This window comes from Thalassophryne amazonica, chromosome 14 (genome assembly GCF_902500255.1).
Source record: "Thalassophryne amazonica chromosome 14, fThaAma1.1, whole genome shotgun sequence".
Lineage (NCBI taxonomy): Eukaryota > Metazoa > Chordata > Actinopteri > Batrachoidiformes > Batrachoididae > Thalassophryne > Thalassophryne amazonica.
The window spans coordinates 70574917-70593639 of NC_047116.1; the positions used below are offsets into that span (position 1 = coordinate 70574917).

At 40.0% G+C, this 18723-nt stretch overlaps 1 long non-coding RNA gene across 1 annotated transcript; it reads right to left on the bottom strand.

Annotated features, from left to right (window-relative positions):
* Window positions 1-675: 675 nt before the first annotated feature.
* On the bottom strand, window positions 676-18335 carry LOC117525220. The gene is made up of 3 exons (XR_004564996.1): window positions 18325-18335; window positions 16933-16937; window positions 676-2671 (listed from the first exon to the last, which is right to left on the bottom strand). It is a non-coding gene; the product is annotated as an uncharacterized LOC117525220 (long non-coding RNA).
* Between the last annotated feature and the right edge of the window lie 388 nt (window positions 18336-18723).

The following is an 18723-nucleotide window of genomic DNA, read 5'->3' on the forward strand; positions in this document are numbered from 1 at the left end:
TAGTTAGTAATGAAGCAGTTGAAGTAACAACTAGAACATGCAAACCATTTCCTCAGCTGAGATGCTTCATCATTTGATGAAGATTCCTGTGGAGGGGGAGCCCTCCTCCTCTTCTCCCCCTTGGAACTCTTGCTACCGCTGCTAGACATAACTGCTGCTCACTGCTGCTCGTTGCCCGCTGCTCGTTGCTGCTCACGGCTGCTGCTATTCACGACTGCAAAACAAGAGTCACTCATCAGCATTGTTGCCACAGTTGAAAAAGTAATACAGTTATTGATTACTCCTTGAAAAAGTTACTTTACTGCCCCAAAGTGTCCCAAAGTGACATTTTGGCACATAGGTAGCTGGATGGTTTAACAAGGGCGCACACCATCAGCATAAAAAAATATAAAAAAATTTAAAAAACGGTAAAAACACGAGATTAAAACGTTTTTTATGCCATGCTGCTGAAAACTAAGATGAGCACTTTGCATATAAATGGCGGGCCCCAAAGTGGCATTTTGGTGCGTAGGTAGCCGGATGGTTTAACAAGGGCGCACACCATCGGCATAAAAAAAAAAAATGGTAAAAACACAATGAGATTAAAACGTTTTTTTATGCCATGCTGCTGATTACTAAAACGAGCGCTTTGCATATAAATGGCGGGTCCCAAAGTGGCATTTTGGCACGTTGCGAATCCGCTGCAAAAACACAGAGTGGCACGGCAAAAATAAACTGTAAAATAAGCTTTGATGCCGGTGCAGCTCCTCGGGACAAGTACAGACATGCCCACATGACAAAGATGTGAAAAGAGACAAGTTACTCACCTGGATGTACTGCGCAAATGAGTGAGACGTTGGCTGCCAGTGGCTTTTATAGATGCTGCCAGTCGTTTTGTTCTTCTTCATTCGTATTCAATGGCAGACAGTACCATTTACCGCCACCTACCGGGCTGATGAGTGATCGCTGTTTTTAGCTGTCATTCAAAGCATCGAAGCTTCGGTTTCTGCTGTCGTTCAAAGCGTTAACGTCTTGTCTCGTTTATCCTTCGTTCTTTTTGTGCTCATGATTCGTAGGATATTCGGTGATGGGAATTCGTTGGCTCATTCGTCAATGTTTTCTCTCTGCACAGCGCTCTCAAACCTTTAAAAGAGCCTGTGCCCCGGGAAATCGCTCTCTTGCACTCTTGCCGTCCCCTCTCTCACCTTCTCCTCTTCTACTTCTTTCTTTTTTGGAGTCTGAAGATGCGGCCTAGCCGTCAAAGATTTACGACTCTTTGTTTAAAAGCTACGTGCTACTTAAGACTTAATTCTTGTTTGGTCGTGCCAGCAAGAAATTACTTTTCCTTATGGACAGATAACTTTTGCAACTTTTGTTAAGTTAAACGCGCAGGCGCATTTAACTTCCTTTTTCGATTTTTCAAATTAAAACCTTTTTCTTATTCAACTCCAAATTCCTTTCGCAAACATTTTTCTTCTAAAGTCAGCTATTTTTGTATAGAGTTTTGATTTGATCCGGCTTCCAAAGTTTCACCAAAACATTAAATCTAGGCTTGCATTTCAGATGTACCTTCTGGTAAATTTTAGCTGAACTTTCAGGCCTTTTTGTAAATAAATCCATCAAAAGCAAGGCACCTTTTATTCACGGTAACAAGATTACTCATCTTCACCAGACAGACTACTTGAGCTACAAAAACACAACAAATCTATAACACTAGCAATACTGCTAAACCAACAGGTTTTTTTTTTCCACTAAGTACATTAGCCCCAGAGTATTTGGAAAGAAGAGGAACCACAGTTTGGAAGAGGAATACTGTCCTACAATGGAAAAAGAGCAGAGATCTCCCAAATTACAATATTTATGTGAGGCCAGGATCATAAAAGGATCCTCCTTAAGAAAGTCAATAGCATTCATTTAAAAGAATATATAATGTTGGTGATAAATAACTGGATGGGAGGCTGCCAGAACATCAAGCTTTATTTAAAGCCTTAGTTGCACAAATAAGGAACAAAGACAAGAAGATAAATGCAAAACAGATAAACAATTTTCAGAAAACTACAGGCTAGTCTACAGGAACATGGCAAACGACACAATAAACGTGCAACAGTCATATTAAAGGAGGTGCAGTTAAACCTGATATTATTTGGAATAAGAAAAAAAACCAGCCCAAATTATTGATGTAACAAGTCCCCAATGACTATGGCCTGAATAGGGCAGAAAGGGGGAGAAAAGAAATCAGGAAATATCAAAACCTTAAATGACCTACGAACAACATGGTCATTGAAATAATACCAGTTGTTGTGGGGCAACAGGCCTTATGAAGAAAAACCTGAAGCAATACCTCGAGGCAATCCCCGGTTACCAAGGTGCAGTCTGCAATTTAGGGAACAGTCACCATCTTGAAGAGAGCCCTCGGATACAATGCCAGCAATGTTTAGGGTGCAACTATAGATCCAGAGTCTGGGGCCCGTTGCATTCTATTAAAAAGAAATCCAAGAGAAATAAAATAAGTGTCCATCAGTGTGTCAGAAGATTTGGACTAAAAGGTGGTGTGAAGGTGTGATGTGTTTGGATGTTCATGGTGTTTAACCTGTCAGCAAGGTGTTGCAGTAGTCGAGGTGTGAGATGGCGTCTCTGTCAGGAGACCTGCTGCATGCTGGGATACTTTCTGATTCTCTGAATGTTGTAATGTCTTGACGTTCAAATGTTAATTTGGGGAAAATACGGCTTTATTAGGGTGAAAACTTAAATTCAGGCAAATGTTTTTTGTCTCACTTTATTTCACTTCTTGATTGATTTTGGTTATCAGGGTTTACTTGGTGTTGTTTTGTTGATCTGAACACTGTTCACAATTAATCTTTATTGAAATATGAACTTATAAATTTTAAAAGATAATATGGACTTCTTTGGGTGAAATTCGTCCAAAATGTTTCTTCTTTCATTTGTGATGAATTTTGATTCAGATTAGTTTGATTTTTTTTTTTCTTTTGAAAACACTGTTCACAATTCTTCCTCTCAAAATTTTGAATTTTGCTGTAAACAAATACTGTTTGTTGGGGAAACAATAAAATTCACCCAAAATGCTTCTTTTCCTCCAGTTTCTGATAAATTTTAATTCCGATGGTTTTGTTTGATTCATCAAAGCTCTGTTCTTCATTGCAAAATATTGAAATTTGAATTTGGGGAAAATACCAACTGCTGGCAATGAAATACATGAAATTCACCCAAAGTTGGGCATATTCCTGCATTGCATGGTTTGTGAGAGCAAAATAAGTCACCAAAACAAGACGCCATTCAAAAAATTTGCACTGGCATTAAAATTTTAGAGGAAAATCTCAACTTCCAGCAAATTTCTGTCTCCTGCTACAGATGACACACTGCTGTCAACATTTCAGCTGGTACTTCAGGTTTCATTCAAAAGTCTATTTACACAATAGTGTAGACACTAAAATGACTCTTAGAAAATTTACAGCTGTTGGTAAAAACTTTTATTTGGGGTGTGTCATCATTTTCCTCGCCTGCATAGTGCGGGGAAATAGTTGGAGAATAAACCCGGGTGAGCTCTGGTTATTAACTAGAACCGGTTCATGATGTCTGCTGCTTTACCTGTAAGGTCAGAGGTCAAACCATCAGTGGTGACAGAAGTCGATGGTGGAGGTGGAACGAGGAGTGTCTTAAAGGTGAACATTATTTTTCCTGAATCAGCGATTCTGTCATGAAGAAAATTTGGCAGCAGAAATGCTGGAAGATCAACATGACAGAAGAGACGGACATGAACTGAAGACAACAGGGTGTCCAGATTTACAACTCTGACATTCAGCTGCTCTGATTCAGGTTCCTGACAGTTTCAGTCAGCTAGATGTTGGCTCCTCCTCCTCTGCATGGACAGACACGCCCACCATAATGTGTCGGCTGTGTTCTGTGGTCATTCTGTAAGACACTCCTGCATTATGTTGATGCGGCTCTATGACATCATATTAAAATGTTATCAATCAAACCTCTGTGGGGTCTGCTCACCTTTGATCTGTGCATTGTATTACAAAAATCCATTTGCCAAAAATAAATTCATGGTGGTGTGGTTTGGCTAGGGTTGCCAACCGTCCCTTGAAAAACGGAATCGTGCCTTGTTTGGAAATAAAAGTGTGCATTCCGTATTGACCTGAAACGGGACGCAGTTTGTCCCGTATTTCTGTGAGAATCAAAAAGTCTGTAAAATGTCAATGGAATTGACTGGCGCTTTATATAGAAACTTACGGTAAATATGATCCCAGCCTTTCTCCTGCTCTTCACCGATGAGCTGACAGACACGAGTTGACGATACAGAATCACTCTTATCTCATTGGTTGAGGGACATCTGCTCGCAAGAAGATCCCGGACGAGAATCATGAGCCGACGACGGTCGTCGGACGACCATAACAAAGTAGCATGGCTGATACCGACACAGACACCGACATTGGCACTGCAGACACGCCTACGAACAGCAATGTCTGTAACGTCATTACTCCTCCTCGAAAAAAACAAAAAAAAGAAAGCAAAAGTACATGGGCAAATGGGAAAAGGAAAATGGCTTGGTGGAAAAGGTGCGCGACAACAGCTATAAGTATTGTAAGTATTGTTTACTTTTTCAGACTTTCACTGTTACATTGTTTTGGATGATTTTTTTTGTTAATTTATACACTTTTAAGTTAAGCAATAACATGACAGAGAAAGATTTATTTTTAAAGATTTTTTTTTTATATACTTTGAAGCAGGACAGGATGCTCATATTGAAATTGAGTGAAAATGTTTTGCACTAAAAATAAATTGCTAAATAATTTGTTTTCCGCATGTTCATATCATAACAAATGCATGTGTGCATCTACTTAAATTCAGGGTCAAGTCAATAGTCAAATGGTTAAAAATCGTTTCACACACACGCAGGGAAGGGTGAAGGCAATGGTCAGTTGGCCGGTCCATGGAAATAGAGACTGGAATGGACGTCACCTGACTAGCGGCGTGCTGCACGGCGGCCATTACTGAGGGTGGAGAGAGACCATGATCCTGTTAAACAGAAGCGATATGAGGAGAAAAAGGCAGCCAGTGCTTCACCATCAGCTGCACGAACCACAAAAACAAATTCTCCAATGCTAAAATGAACTGTACAAGAGCCTTAATGTAATTATGTAAAACAAATGTCTATTTTAAAGTCGTTATGCTGCAATTTAATGTCAATATACTGAGACTATAACTCAACGCCATAAGTTCTTTTCATTAAGCTGCGTTCACATGCGGAAACAAAAATGTTTAAATATATTTATGTATATATACTTGCAGCTGTTGTTTAATATGATATGTTCATGGTGGTCACAGGAGGCATTTAAATTTGAACAGTGTGGTTGGAGGGGCTGGAGGAGGTACTTTTTACCCTGACTGAGGGTCAAAAGTCATAAATTCTGAATGGCTTTATATCTACTTATAATAAAATGTTAGTAAAAATCATATATATGTTGTTGTCATTAAAAGACTTGCAATAATATTACAGTGGAAAAAGCAGCAAGATAAATGAGCACAATGGCAAGGCATACTTCAGATTAATATTTTAATACATAAGGATTGTTTATCCAGACATGTATGGGTTCGTTAGACCTTTTAATTAGCATGAATACAACTTACAAGCGTCATTTATAAAAATCCATCGAGAATTATGACAGGAAAAAAAAATCACAGTAAATGAACAGAATGGAATATTTTCCACAAACTTCCACACTTTACATAAAACATTTTTTTCTACCTAGACATGTATGGGTTCATTAGAAAGAGCAATTAAAGGTATTTAAAACAAGCCTACTTTTATTAAAATCTGTTAAATAGCGACAATAGAGCGAGAAAAGCAGCACAGTTTGTCGTAATTTCCCCAAATTTCTGCATTTTACATAAAAGTTTTTTTTTCACCCACACATGCATAGGTGCATTGGAAAGAGCTTTCAAAGGGCTTTGAAACAAGCCTACATTTATTAAAATCCATTAAGAAATAGTGACGCTAGTGCAAAAAAAGCGGTCAGTTTATTATTGATGAGCTGCACATTTCCACCCTTAGTAATGGCGCCTTCCTGTCCTGAGTGACGCTAATAGATAGAGGCGCGCACGTCCATTCCAGTCTATATTTCCATGGGCCGGTCAGCCCTGCCAGTGAGGTGTCCCTTATTTATTTTTCAGAGAGTTGGCAACCCTAGGTTCGGCATGGGTCAGCTGCAACAGCAGAAAAGCGGCTGATCCTCTTTAATGATAAACCGTCCAGACACAAACTCTGAATGTGTCTCTTTTTGAGTCTCAGACAGTTGGATTGTGTCCTTTACATGGACTGAGAGCCACCTGGCATCATGGGTGTGGTCAAGAGCAAATATCCAAGGCAGAAGTCGAGTCAGCACTTGTATATCTGTTAAGGATTTTATATATATATATGTTATCACTGTTAAACATTTGTACCTTTTGTCTTCTTTCTGATGAGAACGGTGTTGTGCTGTTTGCACTTAAACCCGAGAATGTACGTGTTATTCAACCTTGTTGGAGCTGGATGTACTTATTATTATTATTATTATTACACAACTTGTTTTCGTAGCCGCTAACGACTGGGAGTAAAAGAACTGAAGGTTGAATTTTGACTGATTGTGATGTGATGCTTAGTGTTCCAGGCAGATGCAGAACAGCTGATAACTGCGAACGAGATGTGCTGACCTTCGACGATAAGAGTAAAAGAAAGAAACTGTTTTTCCTTACAGCTGCGCTTATTGACGTATGTGTTTATGTTACGGGAAGAAACTTGTCTCGCGTTGTCCCCCCCCCCCCCTTAGGACAAGTTTTATGATGTGATGAGGGATTCACTAATAAAAAGAGCGAAGCGCAGGCCAGACTTTAGTGTAGCTTTGGTGTATAGCCTGACTGCACTCCGCGCGTAAAATTTGACTTTCTGTCTCACTGGTGTTTCTTGACTCTGTTTGTCTTATCAAAGGTTTTAAGAATGTTTGGAGGAGAAAATACCCAACATTGACTGGGGGCTCAGTCCGGGATCTCAACAATACCGGAGGTGTCCAGCGGAGGTCGTCAAGTCCAGACGTAAATCCTTGGCCAAGGTCCGATCGATTGATCGTGTCTGCAATTGTCGACCACCGTTGGCATCGTCTGGTTGACGAGATTTTCCCGAAGAAGACAGACAGGAAGTCGAGTCAGTGAGTAGAATTTCTTTGTAAATAGTACTGAGTGAGTGGTGATCAGATCACATAAACAGTTAAATTCCGCAAGCGATGATACAGAATCGTCTGTTAATGCAAAGCAGTTAAACTCTGTAAGGAGGGTGCGGACTCCTCTGTTTATATACGCGTACCGGTAGGGGATAAAAGTGATCACATAAAACAGTTAAACTCCGTAAGCGATGATACAGAATCGTCTGTTAATGCAAAGCAGTTAAACTCTGTAAGGAGGGCGGACTCCTCTACGGTTGCGAGGGACGCACATAGTTAAATTCCGGAAGGAGGATACGGACTCCTCTGTTTTAATACGTAAAGGAAATCCTGGGTAGAAATACGTGCACTGTAAAAAAGCAGTTAAATTTGGCAGGGACGGCGGAGTCCCCTAATGCAGGACATTAGTTAAATTTCACAGGAGGGTGAGCTCCCCTGGCATAAGAATACGCGTACGATTATTAAAAGTGTTTCTATGTGTAAATAGTGTTTTGTGTAAGTGTAAATAACTGTGTGAAAGTGTAATACTTTGGACAACGTTAGTGACAACCGTGCGTGTGGAAGCAGAGGCAAGTGATTCCGCTTCCTACGGGGAGGTGAAAGGAATCAACCACACGACGGCAAATTAATTGTCACGTCCAAAGAAAGTGTGAAAACTTCAGATTTAGAACACCCTAGGTGTGCCCCCGTCTGAAGTCCAAATTATAACAAGGGATAATAAAAATGGGGGGTAAGACGTCTATAAATAAGGGAAATTTATCAACTGACGACTGGAAATTTATGGAAGCAAAAAATCCAAAAGCAACAAAGAAATTGGAGACCTGGATAAATAAACATGACTTTGACGGACGACTGAACCTGATCAGTATACAGAAGCTAAAGAAGGAGTTAGAACAGCAACATAAAGGTGATGAGAAAAAGATGCAGAAAGTAGGGGCAGATTTAGTGGCATTTTGGGAGGAGGAAGCAGAGAACAGACAGAAGGGAGCAGAGAAGCGACGATTAGAGAAAGCAAGGAAAAGGAAAGCTGTAGGTAAGGCAGAAGAAGATGTGATAATTCAGCACAGAGAACCAGAACAGCCTCAGCAACCACCGACGGCTGGATCGTCGGTGACAACACCTTTATCTCCTCTACCAGAGGATGACGATGTACCGCCACCACAGTATGATTTAGCAGTAAAACCTAAGGTAAAAAGTGAAAAAAACAGAAAAACCAGAAAAACCACAAACACGCAGTCAAGCGAAAGTGCCCACAGCCCCTCCCATGGTGGAACACAGTGACCAGGGAGGTGCCTATCCTATGATAGAAGTACCAAATCCTCGTGCAGGAACAGCAGGATATCGATCAACCATGCTCGTATATCGAACATGGAATGCTGATGATATCAAAGCAGCAGTCGACATGATACCATCGCCACATGTCGATATTGAGGGATTTATGCAGGATATAGAAAACATTAGAAATTCTTACCACCTTAGTGGACCTGAAGTCCAACAGGTGTGGATGAAAGCATGTGGCCCTAAATGGAGTCAGGTACGCGGAGACTGGAATCCTGCAGACCAACAAGGCGTACCACGGACACATGATGATCTAGTCTTAGAAACAAGAGTGGAAGCTATGATTACACGGGCAAAAGGTGTGTTAGGACCAAAGATAAATTATACTGAAATTACCAGGACAACTCAGAAAGAAGGAGAGCCATGGATAGAGTTTAGATGCAGATTTGAGAGTGTATTTAGAGTCCATAGTGGCATATTGCCAGGAACACCAGTGTATGAAAACAAATTGAAAAATATTTCACCTGTGAAGCTGACAATGACCGATTTGATTCATGATGGCAACTCAACAGCTGTCATAACAGTAACAGGTGCCACTGAAGATGTTTTAAAATTGAGATTCACAGGTATGCCATTACATGTGTCACTTTGTAAACCATATTTGACAGAATGGCAAGAATTGGGACTGACAGTCATAACAGCTTTGTCAGCCACTGATTGGAGCAGAGTTGGACCACGAACGGAGTTCAGTCCATCAACTAAATTGTATAAAGTGCCAGTTAATGTCTCATTGGTGCTGACAGCTGGAACACACATTGATGTGTCCACTTCACAATCCTGAGTGTTTCAGTTGAGTGCTGAAGAGGATGATCTTCTCTCTTCTGTACCATCAGGATTGTGGACAACAGGTCCTTCAGACGTAGGACTGATAAAAAATGCACAACCTGTAGTTATAAGACCAAAAACAGAATACAGACCATGTGTAAGACAGTATCCATTGAAACCTGATGCAATTGAAGGAATCAGGCCAGTAATAGAGGATTTGTTAACAGCAGGAGTAATAGTGCCATGTCCAGATTCACCATGTAACACACCCATATTTCCTGTAAAAAAAAAGGCTCCGCCCTCAGTGGGGTGGAGAATGATTCAAGATCTGCAGGCAGTAAATGCTGCTGTAGTAAAAAGAGCTCCATGTGTACCAGATCCGCACACACTGTTAAGCTCATTGAGATTAAATTCTAGTTGTTTTTCTGTAATAGATATCAGTAATGCATTTTTTTTTTTTTCTGTACCAGTACACCCAGATAGTCAATTCTGGTTTGCTTTTACCTTTAAAGGACAACGATATACATTTACCAGATTACCGCAGGGTTACGCAGAGAGCCCAACTATTTATTCTCAAGTCATGTCAGCATGTTTAGCCAATTTTGTTCCACCGGCAGATAGCCAACTATTAGTGTATGTTGATGACATTCTGATTGCCTCTGACACACGAGAAAACTGCATAACTGACACAGTAGCATTATTATGTTTCTTATTTGATAATGGCCACAAAGCGAGTAAAAACAAAGTTCAGTTGTGTAGGGATAAAGTAAAATATTTAGGACATGAATTATCAGCCACAGGGCGTACTATCCTGTCTGACAGGAAGGAAGCAATTTTGCACGCTCCAAAACCACAAACCAAAAAGCAGATGATGTCATTTCTTGGACTGACTAATTACTGCAGGGCATGGATTCCCTGCTATGCAGAATTGACTAGTCCACTTTCTGATTTGATGTACAAGGATGATATTTCAATGTCAACCGTGTTGGAATGGAACAAAGATGCTGAGGAAGCCTTTGTAAAAGTAAAACAAACATTAGTGTCATCCACAGTTTTGGCACTACCAGATTATAGTAAATCATTCATTCAAACAGTTGATTGTAAGAATAAGTTCATGACTAGTGTTTTGGTTTAAGTGTATGGCTCAAAATTGAGGCCAGTTGCCTACTACTCATCTAAATTGGATGCAGTAGCAAGTGCTTTACCACCATGTGTACAGGCTGTTGTTGCAGCCTCTATGGCTGTTCAAAGTAGCAGTAATGTTGTTCTATTCCATCAGTTGACACTGAAAGTTCCACATACAGTCTCTGCACTTCTGTTGCAGACAAACATGAGCCTTTTGTCCCCAGCAAGACATCTTTCGTGTATGTCCTTGCTATTATCACAACCACATCTTACGGTAGAGCGCTGTACAACATTGAATCCATCCACATTGATACCCTTACCTGAGGATGGTGAGCCGCACAATTGTCTTGATGTAGACGAAAGCACGCCCAGACCTCCAGGACACACCCATTCCAAACAGTACAATTGCGTATGTGGATGGTTCTTCCACTAAAAACGCTTATGGACAAACACAATCTGGATATGCTGTTGTCACAAATTCAGAAGTATTGGATTCTGCTTCATTGCCATCCTCATTTTCAGCACAAGCAGCTGAATTAGTTGCTTTAACTGCAGCTTGCTATCTGTTTAAAGGTACGGCTGTAACAATTTATACAGACAGCCAGTACGCTTTTAGCACAGTGCATGTGTTTGCAAAACTGTGGGAAGAGCGTGGAATGGTGACATCATCTGGAAAGCCAGTGACTCATGCCACTCTCCTAACTGCACTAATGAAAGCTGTGAAATTGCCTAACCAAATTACTATATGCAAATGTGCGGCTCACACCAAAGGCTCTGACAGTGTTTCAAAAGGAAATGACGTTGCTGACAAAACCGCAAAGGCGGCAACAGCTCTTTCTATTTTTCTCCTATATGACACCCCTCCGGATATGACCACAAAAGAAACCCATATTGCCAAAAAATATGTTTAAATGGGCAGCTATTATGAGCCATGGCGTGACGCATGTCTCATCAGGGGGTATGATATCGCAATTGCAATCTATTTTTTGTCTTTATGGGTTCGATGCATATGCAAAACAGCATTGTAGAGCATGCATGACATGTGCAAAACACAACTCACAAGGCAATTTGAGACCCCAAAGAGGCAAATTTCCAACACCACAATATCCCTTTCAAGTGATTCATATGGATTATATACAGCTGAGTAAACATGAAGGGAAGGAATTTTGTTTAGTCATAATTGATGCCTTCTCAAAATGGGTAGAATTGTTCCCTACAAAACATGCAGGTGCACTTACAGTGGCTAAGGCATTGTGCAAAGACATCATTCCATGATTTGGAATACCAGAAACAGTCTATTCAGATAATGGAGCGCATTTTGTTAATACAATAGTGCAATACGTAGGAGAAGCGCTACAGGTCAATCTCAAAAATCATTGTGCTTATCATCCACACAGTGCCGGATTAGTGGAAAGGACAAAGGGCACAATAAAAATAAGATTAAGGAAATGTATAGAAGAGACAAAACGAACCTGGATTGAATGTTGGACCTAGTAAAATTGTATATGAGAATAACACCAACACCATCAGGGTTAACACCATTTGAGATACTTTATGGACGACCATATCGTCTACCAATTTTGACATGGATACTAAAACAGCAGATGAGGAACAAACATTAGCAAATTTCATGAAAAAGACATTAACACAGAAAGAGATAACTTAAACACATTTACTGCCGAATAATTTTGATCTTCCACAGGACGGCCTTCCAGTAGTCTAGCCAGGAGACTGGGTGTTCATCAGAGTCCAGTCCTCGTTGGGAAGGTCTATACCAAGTGCTGTTAACAACACCAACTGCAGTAAAGATAGCGGAGAGATCAACGTGGATACATCACTGTAAGATACAGCGTGTGTTGGCGGCCTCCACAGTGGAAGGGGAAGTCTGGCTACAAAGGGAGTCTATTTAATTAGCAATAGATTGTCTCAATGCCAGTGAAGCAGGGAGATCCTTGCACTATTAGGTGAGGTGGTTAACAACACTGTATCCTAGCAATCATGACTGAACTACAGCAGCCCCCTGGAGCGGCGTGCTCAGCGCCGCCGCTGCCGGACTGTTGGTAGGGCAGCCGGTTGCGTTGTGATCTTAGTGTGTTTCGTGCTCCTCGGATTCCTGGCCTGGTGGTTGACCCAAGAATTGCAGCTCACTGTGGACCGAGCCAGAGAACAACGCAAGCAACGTCAGAAGAGGTTTATTCATAATGTGAATGAGACAGATGGACACCCTCATATATACCATACTAATATGTGGTACAGATATGTTCATTTATTGGCTATGGAATTACGTTACTAATTGTTATGTTTGTTCGCAAATACCTATATCCTCAACACACCCAGCTCTGACGGCTAAACCGTACCCTGCTAGGGTGACAGAATGTCTTATCATACGGATGCATAATCAAACTGTATTTCGGGGGCAGCAGTTCTCAGCAAATCTGATAAGATGTAACACCACTTGCCTCAGTGCAACCACTTATATGATAGGGATTTCAACAGAGGACGTACAAGCGTGCCCAAGTGCTGCTCCATTGACTAGACTGAAGGGAAACGCAAAAATATCATCACGTTAAATTGTCATCACAACGGCCATTCCCAATTTGCTTTTACGGGACAGGGAATAAAAATGTAGGTAAAATTAAGAAACGTCTGTGTACCCAAACGTATGTTTTGTCAAATAATTTAAGCCTAACCAAAACATAATATGTGGATGGTACTTATCTTCATCACATTGGACGGGGATGTAATTATACAGGCTCCTGTCCATGGGGAACGGATGAATCATGTGCTTATGTTAGTAAGTTTTTGCTACCACCTGTAAATGGTATTCCGGTGTATGATGACATCTATTGGCTTTATGGTTCCAGACTGTACATGAGTCTCCCACCAAATTGGGGTGGTGTGTGTGCACCTACCCAGGTGACTGACCATACATATGTGGTAGGACCTCCACAGAGAAGAATGGCAGCACCAGACGGAGGAGATTGATATACCCAGATGTGTTACCACATAATCACATGTGGGGCTCGGATGTACTAAAGGACCAAAAAATTGTGGTCTGTAGGAGATAAAATAGCACATTCATTGTTCCCCTGGATAGGAGTGGAAAAAAATTCATTAATGATTGAAACTCTGAATTATCGATTGGGTCTGTTCATGAATGTAACTAAAAAAAAAATAGTAGCAGCTCAAAACACTGAAATAGATGCTTTACGTACCATGGTGATGCAAAATCGCATGGTTTTAGACTTGCTTACTGGTTCACAGGGAGGAGTTTGTGTTCTGCTGAACACAACATGCTGTACTTTCATCCCAGACTCCATTCATTCAGTGGATATGCAGGACGCATTGGAAGAGCTGAATAAACTTCGTGATGCAATGCATAAAGACACCCTAGCCGTGAACCGGTGGAATCCCTGGTCCTGGTTGACTTCAGGACCATGTTGGCAGTTACTATTGAAAATGGTGACACCAGTTATTATAGTCCTAATTCTGATTGGACTTTGCATGTGTTGTGTGATCCCTTATATCAAAACAATGGTTGGCAAAATGGTGTCAAATACATTTGTACAGTGTAATCTGGCCTTCCAACAAACTATGCCAAAATATCAAGCATTGAAACAGTCAGACCTTAGTGGAGAAAACTGTAATGACTGTACTGAGAATTATGATGATATTGAAAAGCTCACAACTCCAGTTCAAGCTTGAACTGTTGACGTGATGAGTTAACACACTCTTAGCCTATGAAGCTTTAGCTGAAAAAGTAATGACAAGTGGTGTAGTCGAATAATACAGAAAAACGGTTCATTTATACCAGTCGGTAGGAGTGATGTATGGTGGTGGTGTGGTGATAACAGAATCTTTGACAGACTGCCATGAAATGTGTCAGGTTATTGTGCATTAATATCATTATTGTTACCCATGACCCCTGAAGACGTTACGACATATGCAGCCTCTCTTATTCCTGAGGATTGGCAGAAAGGCATAGCCAGACATAGAGTAAAAAGAGATTGGAAAGGAGTAGGAAATCCAACATATATTGACGCAATAGGAGTCCCCAGAGGAGTGCCTGACGAGTATAAACTGGTTGATCAAATAGCAGCTGGATTCAAATCTTCCATCTGTTGGTGGTGTTCAATTAATAAAAACGTGGACAGAATAGATTAAGTTAATAAACTAACTAACTAAGCTGGGTGATGCCTACTGTATGTTTAACAGGTGATAAACAGGTGGGAAATGTTAAGGATTTTATATATATATATGTTATCACTGTTAAACATTTGTACCTTTTGTCTTCTTTCTGATGAGAACGGTGTTGTGCTGTTTGCACTTAAACCCGAGAATGTACGTGTTATTCAACCTTGTTGGAGCTGGATGTACTTATTATTATTATTATTATTATTACACAACTTGTTTTCGTAGCCGCTAACGACTGGGAGTAAAAGAACTGAAGGTTGAATTTTGACTGATTGTGATGTGATGCTTAGTGTTCCAGGCAGATGCAGAACAGCTGATAACTGCGAACGAGATGTGCTGACCTTCGACGATAAGAGTAAAAGAAAGAAACTGTTTTTCCTTACAGCTGCGCTTATTGACGTATGTGTTTATGTTACGGGAAGAAACTTGTCTCGCGTTGTCCCCCCCCCCCCCTAGGACAAGTTTTATGATGTGATGAGGGATTCACTAATAAAAAGAGCGAAGCGCAGGCCAGACTTTAGTGTAGCTTTGGTGTATAGCCTGACTGCACTCCGCGCGTAAAATTTGACTTTCTGTCTCACTGGTGTTTCTTGACTCTGTTTGTCTTATCAAAGGTTTTAAGAATGTTTGGAGGAGAAAATACCCAACAATATCCAACTTAAAGTCAGCCTGCCTCTATGACCTCACAAAGAGCAGCATGTGAATCTCCAGTGTCTGTGTTTGGAGCCAGTAGTCAAAGTGGACATTTGCTTCAGCTTGTTGGTGACCCCATATTGACCTCTGGGGGGTGTTGTACTTATCAGAAATGAGTTTTTCATGTCCAGAAACATGGAAATACATATTTGGTTTACATTTCTAACACATTTAGATCTTAAGATTCACCCATTTTGAATTTCATGTTGACAAATCCCAGAGGTCAGTGACCTCTAGCTGACCTCAGAGGTCAAACTGAGAAAGTCTCCACATCTTAAATGAAAGCTTCTGTCATCAAGAACAAACCCTGAAACTTACATGTTTTCATTCTGTGCACAATTGTCATGTTAACAGCCCCACGAACACACTTTTTTATTGAAGAGCGTCATGTAGTAGAATGAACCTGTTAGTACTTTTATTCTGACGACTTGTTTGTAAAACACACAGAAACCGAGACAAATGACACTTGATCCATGATACATTTAAAGTTTGTTCCATTTTACAAATTCATTCACGAACATCAAGGAAATTATTTAAACTTGGATGATCTGTAAATGGGCAGCAAGGTGGCTTAGTGATTAGCACTGGTGCCTCACAGCGAGAAGGTCTTGGGTTCAATTCCCACCTGTGGCCTTTCTGTGTGGAGTTTGCATGGGTTTCCTCCCACATCCAAAGACATGTGGGTTAGGTGGATTGGAATCTTTGTCCATAGGTGTGCGAGTGGGTGTGAATGTGTTTGTTTGTCTGTTTGTGGCCCTGCGACAGACTGGTGTCCTGTCCTGGGTGTACCCTGCCTCGTGCTCTATGATTGCTGGGATAGGCTCCAGCCCCCCATGACCCTTGATTGGACTAAGCGGTTGAAGATGAGTGTGTGTGGTAATCTGTAACTTGTATTGCCAGAGTCACGTTTCAGTTTGAAGTAAAAGAGAAGCAGTAAAATTAAGAACTGTGCACCACACACCACAGAGACAGCTGGACTCAACATTAATGTTTGGGTTTTTAATTTTCCCCGTAGATCTATGAGCCATTTACACAAATTAATTTTTACTTATTCACATACAAATTGTTTTAACACCTATCAAATATTGACAAAGATTGAAGTTAAATGGTTGAAAAAGGTTGTCAAATGTTACCATGACAACGCTTTAGAGACAAATGTCCAGTTTTTGTTGTCCATGAAAATTCAATAAGGTATATCTTATATATTATATTCCAATTCTAAGATGGAACTATGCTAGTATATAAAGGTATACCATGATATTACAGTTCTCAGGTCAAAGTGTTTTTTATGCCACAGCTGATGTACTTTTAATAGAACAAGATTCTGATAAATATTAAGCTGTGTGTGTGAGGAAGAATTCAGTCCAGTAAACTGCCTGTCTCCATCTCTGAGGCGTCCCTGTTTACCATTTGGTCCATAAATGTACTGTATTGGATTTTTCTAATACGATGCAAAGGTCCAAGTTGAGTAGCCCCCCCAGATGTTTGATAACATTTTAATATGTCATAGAGCCGCATCAACGTAATGCAGGAGTGTTTTACAGAATGACCATAGAATACAGCTGACACATTATGGTGGGCGTGTCTGTACATGCAGAGGAGGAGCCAACATCCAACTGACTGAAACTGTCAGAAACCTGGATCAGAGCATCTGAACGGCAGCATTGTAAATGTGGACACCCTGTTGTCCTCAGTTCATGTCCGTCTCTTCTGTCATGTTGATCTTCCATTATTTCTGCTGCCAAACTGTCTTCATGACAGAATCAGAAACGCCACTGATTCAGGAAAAATATTGTTCCCCTTTAAGACACTCCTCATTCCACCTCCACCATCGACCTCTGACCTCACACGTATAGCAGCGGACATCATGAACCAGTTCTAGTTAATAACCAGAGCTCAACCGGGTTTATTCTCTATCTATTTACCCGCACTATGCAGGCGAGGAGAATGATGACACACCCCAAATAAAATTCTTTACCAACGGCTGTAAATTTTTGTAAGAGTCATTTTAGCGTTTACACTATTGTGTAAATAGACTTTTACCAGCTGAAATGTTTTCAGCAGTGTGTCAACTGCATCAGGGGACAGATATTTGGTGGAAATATTTTTGCAGGAAGCTAGAAACATTTTTTTATAATTTGTAAATTTTCTTGAATGCTATCTTGTTTTTTTTTTTTTCCTTATTAGAAGATGTGAAATTCAGGAACATGCTCAATTTTGGGTGAATTTAATCATTTTCTTGACCAAGAGTTGATATTTTCCCCCAAATTCAAATTTCAAAATCTTCACTCAAGAATAAAGTTTTGGTGAATCAAACAAAACCATCAGAATTAAAATTTATCAGAAACTGGAACAAAAGAAGCATTGTGGGTGAATTTTATTATTTTTCAAACTGGTCTGTTTACAACAAAATTCCAAAATTGTGAGTAGCGAATCAAACAAAACCATCAGAATTAATATCTGAAACTGAAGGAGAAAATGTTTTGTGATGAATTTCACTATTTTCACAAAAATTCCAAAGTTCAAAATTCTGAGGAAGAATTGTGAACTGACTTTTTTTTTTATTATTATTATTTCTGTTCACCATCTCCCTTTTTATAAAAACCCTTTTGCAATCATGTCCAACGATTTAAGGCAAAACAAGGCAGACAGTTAAGAAAACAGCAAATTGTTCTCCTTCTGAACAAGATTATATTTCACTCACTAACCATTGCCGCTCTTTTCTAATGCATCATATAGAAAGACTTTAACCTCCACATTATTTAAATATTTCAGGATGAACACCATTTTAAGGGGACAGATTTTCTACAGCTTTTACTTTATTCAACACCAATTAAAATCTATTGTGCTAAATAAAATAAACTTTTTTAACAAAAGTATTTGCTGCAGTTTCACAAATCTACACACAGCAGCTTTAACCTGATAGCACAGCAGATAACAGAATATTTACAGAGGAATGAACAATGCTGAGTTGAGGGGAAGACCCCCCCCCCCCCAACTCTATAAGGTCCACTTTTGCAGCAATCTTACATTTTTTTACATAATAAAAATAATAATCAGATTGTAATACTTTGAAAAAATAAGATATTGTTTAATAATATACAGGTGCTGGTCATATAATGAGAATATCATGAAAAAGTTGATTTATTTCAGTAATTCCATTCAGAAAGTGAAACTTGTATATTATATTCATTCATTACACAGACTGATATATTTCAAGTGTTTATTTTAATTTTGATGATAATAACTGACAACCAATGAAAATCCCAAATTCAGTGTCTTAGAACATTAGAATCAGTACTCGAGTTAAGGGGGTGGGGGTTGTGGCCAAACGGTTAATGCGCTTGGTTTCAGTTCAGAACGTTCCGGGTTCAAATCCCACCCCTGCCACATTTCTCCATGTAATGTGGAG